An 8375-nucleotide genomic window follows, 5' to 3' on the forward strand; every position below is an offset into this window, starting at 1 on the left:
CAGTCTTAACTTCTTTAGACTCACCTAGTTCCACTTTGTCACATTGTCTGTAGTGTTTAGTCTCAAGCCGCCACATCCCTTCATTCCCTTCATTATTTTTTTTTTCGTTTTGTAGTAGTTCAAGTTTTCATGTAGCACTCGTCTTTTGTAAATGTTAGAATAAGGAGAAAAAAAAAAGAATGGTACGTTACTTCCAAGCGATGCTTTTTTCTGGATAATGCAAATTATATTAAATTCTATCACGAGACAAGTTTGAGAGTGAGATGAGATAAAAAATTTATAAATAATAATAAGATAATTTATAAATAATAATGAGATATTTTCAATTAATGTTTTATGAGATTTGTAGTAATAGGAGAAAAAATTTTGAATAAAAAATATTATAAATTTAAAATATTATTAGAATATAATTTTTTAATATTATTTTTGTTTAAAGATTTGAAATTATTAAATTGTTTTTTATTTTTTAATTGAAAATTTAAGAAAATTATAATAATACGTTTGAAAGTAATTGTATGATATTTAAGAAAGGTATGAAATGATAATTTTAAGATGAAAATATTTTCAAACAAGCACTTGGAAGCAACGGAGAGACCCTTGGCTAGCTCCCTACGTACGTAGCTAAACAATTAGCCCACACAGTTGGGCAGTGACCCTTGGCTCTCTACGTAGCTAAACAATTAGCTAGCCACGCAGCATGGGCAGTGACCCTTGGCTGCCTACCTAGCTAAACAATTAATATTATAACATCAATTGTTTTCACAACTCAATCAACAAGCAAAGTCGCGCGCATTATTCTGATCTGTAACAAAATCAGATATATCTGCAGGCAAATAGATTATAGATAGCAAAGCTTGATGTAAAGCGGATAACTGGTAAAGCGGGTAATCCAAGAGCTGCAAATAGATGCAAAAACAGAATGCAGATAATGTCTTGAGGGTTTTAAAAAAGGATCTAATTGCCTACATGTCTTTGTGAATCAGAGAAGTCATGTAAGACCACAGGAAGTGCAGCAGCAGCTAGCTTTATGTAGATGATCAGATGAAGGTTCCCCAGTTTCAATCTAGACCAGTTTAATATATAAGCAGCTCAAATCCAAACTATGGTGAAGCTATGCATGGCAGCATACAGACGTACGGCTCCATAAGCAATAACGCATGCAGAACCTAAACATGCAGATTCTCTCAGATAGATAGCTAGTCACACAGGAAATTGCTCAGCCACACATTGCAGCTGATTGGACAGTCAAATACATTGCAAGAGACATCAAATATTTTCTAAGATCCGTTGAGAGCTGCACAGCTCATATTCAAGTACTATACTTGTGTGTGTTAAGTAGCACATGGGGAACGCTTTTGAAGCGCCAGCGAATCACGCCCAAGAATATATGATTTTTAGTTTAGTTCATCACTGTTGATAAGCGATAGATGCTTTTTAACATAAAATAGATACGTGGCCAATGTTGCTCCTTAAACCTAACTTCAATACAAGTACTATTTCGGCCAGCTAGAATTTATCACCGAAAATCATGTAAAGGCAAGAAAAATAAAAATTGGTGTTGGATCATGAAGTAAATCGTTTATCAGACTCACCTGAATAAATTATTCATTTTTATTCTGGAGTCTAGAATAATGCACAGCTTAATTATAGTATTATTAAGAAATAAATTTTATCTATAATACTATGTATTTCTAAATTTTAAAGTGATTTTTTAAATAAAAAATTCTTATTATGTATTGATTGTAAAAGTGCCAAATATATTTTTAAAAAAGATATTGAAAACCTTGCTTTTATGCATATTTTTGCCATATGGCAAGCTATTTAAGTGTATTTGATTTTGCTATGGAATATATTAAATGATCTCAAATTTCTATTCCTAATTTTCTTATTTGTGAATTCTTGCAGCAACCATGAATAAGAAAAAAGACAATGGGAAGAAGATTGTCACTCCTCCCCCAATTACTGACATTAAGCTTATTAAAAATGAGCATGTTACTCCATTAGATATTGCTAATAGGTTTACTACTCTTGACAGTATTCCTACTATTAAACCTGCTTCATTTTCATTTGTTCTTAGTGCATCTTATGATCCTTATGCTAAGCTCATTACCTCCACCCAATATTACCCTGCTTCAACAACTGATTATATTAAAAAAAAAATTTGCCAAGAGTCATTTTACAATGAACCATATAGGTCTATGTATACAAATCCTTTTAAAATTGCTTCCAGTTATTTTTTCCCTAATTTTCACTGGATTCCCAAGAATATTGCAAAAAACCTTCAATACTACTCTGCTATCATGTTCCAAACCGTTGCTTTTATTATTAAACTCATTTATGATAAGATTGATAAAACCAAATTGATCTATCACAGTGCATACATCTTGAATATTGTTACTGAAGGAAAAAGGGAAACCCATCCCTACAATTCTAGAAAGTGGGAAGCTCCCACTTTCTGATATTGTTTACTGTTACTATGCAGATTACATTGATGCCTAGTTATTCCAAATCCCAAAGATGACACTATTGATTTCTTAATTCTGACAAGAAATTCAAGATTGATTTTCCCCTCTTTGGTTCCTGAAATAGTAGCACCAATTTGGCCCTATTCCTGAAATCTTTCTTCATGAACTTCAAAAGGACATTAAATGTTTTGCTACTGCTTTCAAAATGGACTGACATAATTAGAAATTCACCTACTTCCTCCATTTTTGCAAGAAATCTAAGGTTCATTGGATCTTAAAATGGAGTTATGAACAGAATGGAGATATATTGATCCGTTATTGGTTCGTCAAGTGGTGGGACAGATATCTCCACACACAGGATGTCATTGATAATGTTGCCAGAGATTTTCCTTAAACTACTCCAGATCTCAAAAGCATTGAGGAATTCCCTGATGTTAAACAATTAACATTGTCTGAATACCCAATTACTCATGCCACTACCTCTACTAAACAGATTGCTAAACTTACTACTTCCTCTACTACATCTGACAAATCAAATAAATCTTCTAAATCCAAGAAGAAATCTGTTCTCCTAAGACTCAAGAAAAAAGATTTGATTTATTTATTGAAGAAGTCCCTTCAAGATGATAATGATAATTCTGATTATAAGTCTAAGACATCCTTTGAAACATCTGTTGATAATACTGATCTTTATGATAACATATTTGGACATGATCCGGAAACGACTCCAAGGCAATCCAGTGATTGATCCTCCATGCAGAAATGATGAAATTATTGACGTTGATACAAATCAACAATAGGCACTTAGTGGTACTACGTAATTAAGGAAACTATATATATCCATAAAAGGAAACTTTGTACTGCCAGGATTGTATAGGCTGGTCGTCATAAGCATCTTCAGCAGTATTATTGGAGATACTTTACGAGTCCTGATACAGAAAACACATTTTCACAACACAATTCACAATAATATTATAAAATAGAGGTATTTTTATAAAATAATATTATTTTTATAAAGTATTTTATAAAATTATCACTCATTTAATACATTATTGTAAAATATATTGTAAAAAATTTTATTCATTTTTCATAACAAAATAAGCAAATATTACTCATTATCGCTCGTATTGTACGGTTTTGGTTAGTCTCCAACAAGAAATCATGATCCTGTGAACTGGTGCGCATTTAAATGGCCAACAGAAAGGAAATCAGCCGGGCTGCTTCCCACGCGGCTGCAGTTCTTCATGGCAGAAGAAAGACTCAGCTATAGTATACGTTATTCACTGGTATTTATAGGCTTTAATTTGTTTATAATTCATCTATCTCATGAAACTTTCACGATTTGAGTTTCCATCAATTTCTTTTTTATTTTATATCTTATTATTATAAAACGCTATGTCTTTAAAAATTAACACTCATTTTCTAGTACGGTTTGATTGTGGAAATCAAGCAAGTAATTCCTTTCTGTTTTTATAGAACACTAATATTAATTTAACTGTCGTGAATTAATCTGTTCGAGTCATGAGAGAATAGTAAATCCAAAATAAATTATTCTTTTTGAAACATGTTTTTGTGCAATATTCGATTATCTCAATTTCCTCGAAGAGAATTAAAAAGAACAACGCCGAAATCTCTCTGGAAATGATTTCACAACCAGGCCGGCCTTACGTCAAAGCCATAAAATATATATGACAGCATGTGATCAGAAGATGCATGGAACCAGCTTCTTCTATCTCACCATTTCTATCCAAAATTATTACTGATCATCTTCATTCTGAAGTTATGGAATACATGCATGATTTTCCCCGACATGAGTTAATAACTAATCATTATTAATTAATAATTTTTCCCAAGAATTGTAAAAACGAAAACAAAACAAAACATAAAATAAATCACTCGATTGTGGTACTGCTATGGTCGGTATATTATAGTATTTATATGCGAAGTCATGGCGCCCATTCCGTACATTACCAACAACTTGCTGTTTGAGTGATTATTAAGAATTTGTACGATCTTTCTACTGCTAATTCGTTGGCCTTCCATTATCGAGGTAACGTTTTAATACGAGGCATTTTTTTATAAAATGATAATACAAACTGTTATTTTATAAAAAAAATATATCTTTTATCTAAAATGCAATTCCATAAAAAATATATATATATAAAAAAACACCTGTTTAAATTTACTGGTTCAATCCTAATTAATTTCCTCCCGGTAAAAGATATGAGCTCGATCGTTTGTAGCTTTTACGTACTCTCAACCGGACATCTTACTCGTTTGTTTTAATTTTATTATTCCTCTCAACTCATCTTATCTCATCTAGTCATTATAACTTTTTTTAAATTTCTACATAAAATAAAATAAATAATTCAACTTTTTTAAATCTTAAAACAAAAATAATAATAATAAATATATTCTAATAATATTTTATTCAACTTTTAACTTTAATTTCAATTAATCTCATTTCATCCACAAAAACAAACAGCTCACAATTCCAATCAGCTAGCAAGCAAAACTAAACAAGATTTAAGCCCCGGTTTCCGTGAGAGAAAAGATTAATACGCAATATCAACAACCAACAATATATAATTATAGGAAAATGATACTCTCATCACTGGTTCTTACCGCTTCGTGTTATTATTAAAATTTTTATTTTATTTTTTAATTTTTCATTTTACGTAATGATTAAGGATTTTTTTTTTAATAATATTCTGTTTTCTTTATTTTTTTAAAAAAAATATTTAAAAGTGTTAAAAAATACATATAAAAAAACAAAAAAAAAAGATCAAATATTCCTAACTGGGAGCTGGGAGTGGTGGACATAGGAGGACTTGGGGTATAACTGGTCTAGCTCGGTTCGATTTTGGACATATTTTAGAACCGAACCGGTATATATCGGTTTTGATATTTGAAGAATCGATATCGTACCAGTTATACTCATAAACCGATATTTTCAATTATTTACCGTTCAAACGGTATTAATCATACAGATCATAATTTAATTAAAAATATCATACTAATATTACACAAATTGTAATTCAAATATCAATTGTTCAAATGTTTTGGAACATCACAATATAAAGGCAATTAAAGAAAAAATAAATTTTAAGATTGTGATGATAGCATAGAGTTTTGGGACATCATTGATTGAAACTGTTCAAACATTTTTTGGTTATTCAACCGCAACCTCTCTTTTAATCTCGCATTTAAATCCGCTGCTTGATCTAATCAGGTCAGCAACTCTTTTTCCTTTGACCTTAATCATTTTATCTCAAGTGTTGCTTCCTACAATTCTTTAGTCTTGTCGTCACTCGATCTGGCTCGAGAAAATGATGATAATGTTGATGATGGCTTCATGCAACGTCCTAGGCCCTTCAAATATCTAGAACGTGATCCAAGAACTTGAGAAATGATCTGAGCATCGTTGACAGATGATTCATTAGATGGATTTACAGTAGTTTCCTTAAGAGATATCATCTGGTCCAAACACCATCACAATTTTTATGTACTTTGGCATACAATTGGGTCAGATCATAGTCAACATGACTTTCTTCTTCCTGCAAAAGGAAAATCTATATTATAACTTAAATTAGAAAAATGTATTATATATTAATATTTAACGAAGATGAGAATAACTTACCATTTTTTTAGGCAAATGATGAAAAGATCTAGAACCCGCATGATATCGTTAATTTTGATCTATTTGCTTGGTTCACAGTACTCCGTTGCTAAAAAAAATATTATGTCTATATGTTTAATACATCTATCATATACTATTAAAAAAAGATAGCAGCGATATTACCTGATAAGTAGGATCTTCAAACATATCACAAACCTTCTCCAATACGTTTGGTGGCAATGCTTGGAATGGATTTTGGTGCGCCTCTGCTGTAGTACGTACTGAAATTGTTATAGTATGCAATGCATCGACTTTTGTACCTTCGAAATGTATTCAACATCAGTTCTTCAACCATTAATCGATCCTCTCGTCAGCTAAAATTAAGTTCAAATTCATCATTTCAAAAATTATAAACAATTAGTATAAATACAAAATAAGTTTAAATTAACATATTATATACTTAATTGCTTGGGATGTAGTTTACTAACAATCAATGATTTTTTATATGGTCATTCACATCTTGGAGAACTTTAGACCAGGAGGATGTAGCCATCAGTGCATACGTGCGAGTAAGCATACCAACATAAGAAGCAAGCCACGCAGCCGAATCTCCAGAGCTACCAGTGTGATAATCAAGTTTATCAACTTTAATTTTACCCAATTTCCTTACTTTCTCTATGTAGACACCCCTCGTAGTGTCTCAACCTCGACACTGGCTTACAATAGCTATATATATAGTAGTTAAAATATATATTTTAATTAAATTATTTCATAGATATATATTACTTAAATTGAGCATAAAATGTGGTATTTAATTTGATAAAATACTTTGTTCTGGGTCTGGTGATGTTGGCCACTATTGATGGCAGGTAAACCACACTGGGAGTTGGTAATGGATGGGGATGGTGCACATATTGTTTTGCATTTGGGAGGCATATCTGTTTGAAATTGTAACAAATTATTATTCGAACAAACGTTACGGATATTTATAAAAATAATACTTACAAAAATATTTAGTTGAAATTCATTCACTATCAGTTTTGCTAGACCAGTCGCCCTCATTCTCACTAGACACTTCAGTTGATTCATCTTCTTCTGACATTTCACCCTCAATTACTTCAGGTTGAACATCTTCTCTACACAATGGGATCATGTCATATTGGCTTAAATCAATAAATAAATTGATGCCTGATTCGTTTTCTTGATATGCTTCTTCATTTGCTGAACTATCAACTTCTTCATGTGGTTCGTCTACCTCTGGAATGTAATCATATATATTTCTTGGTGCAAACTTCTCCACTACCCGCCATGGGTTCCTGTAATCCGGATCATCTAAATAAAAAACTTGATTCGTTTGGAAAGTGAGAACGGAATGATCGTCCTCATACCATGTGCGAGATGTATTGACACTCACAAAATATTTATCGTTACGCACTCCCAACCTAGGATTTGAGACATCCCACCAATTACATTTAAACAACTAGATCATATATCTCCCCCACGTACTTTAACGTTACGATATCTTCCACAATTTCGTAGAAGTCAATGTTATCATCTCATGGCTTCCTTCAACTATGACCCTACAATTTTAAGTTTTCCTATATCGTTCTCTATCAACTGTGTGAAAATTATATCCACGCACCAAACATCTTGAGTATTGAATGGCCCACCTAGATGGAGCACATGCCAGAGCATACAATTCTGGTGAGATTTCTTTTGAATTTTCATCATATTTCAATACAACCTACATCAATAAATATTATTATAGTTATATCAATGTTAGATAGAAATTTGTGGAGTTTAGTAGTATATAGTTTGTATTATTACAAGATAGGGCATTACAGTAATACCGTACATTGAAACCACGAGGCAAATTCATCTTCATGCATCTTTTCTACATCAGTTAAACAATTCGTGTAAAGTAGTTGTATATGTTCAATGTGCATGTTTATGTGAACTATTAATTTGTAACAAGTAATACTGTATTATTATACATGAACTTAAATTAGATACTATTTATTTATAGAATCATCACTAACCTCAAGTAGTGGCTAATCTTTGCGCAGTTATTCAAGACATATCATCAAACTCTCGCCCATATAGGTCATAACCCCTTTGTGTGCCTATGAGACGTACGATCTGGGAAAATACGAAAAATAACAATGAGACTCTCATTTGTCCACCTTCATAATTTTGACCTGGTCTGATAAATCTAGTATCAACTCCACGGAAATACATTGAACAAAAGGTATGTCACTCATTATTAATATATAACTATGCAATCGAACCTT

This window comes from Juglans microcarpa x Juglans regia, chromosome 2S (genome assembly GCF_004785595.1).
Source record: "Juglans microcarpa x Juglans regia isolate MS1-56 chromosome 2S, Jm3101_v1.0, whole genome shotgun sequence".
Lineage (NCBI taxonomy): Eukaryota > Viridiplantae > Streptophyta > Magnoliopsida > Fagales > Juglandaceae > Juglans > Juglans microcarpa x Juglans regia.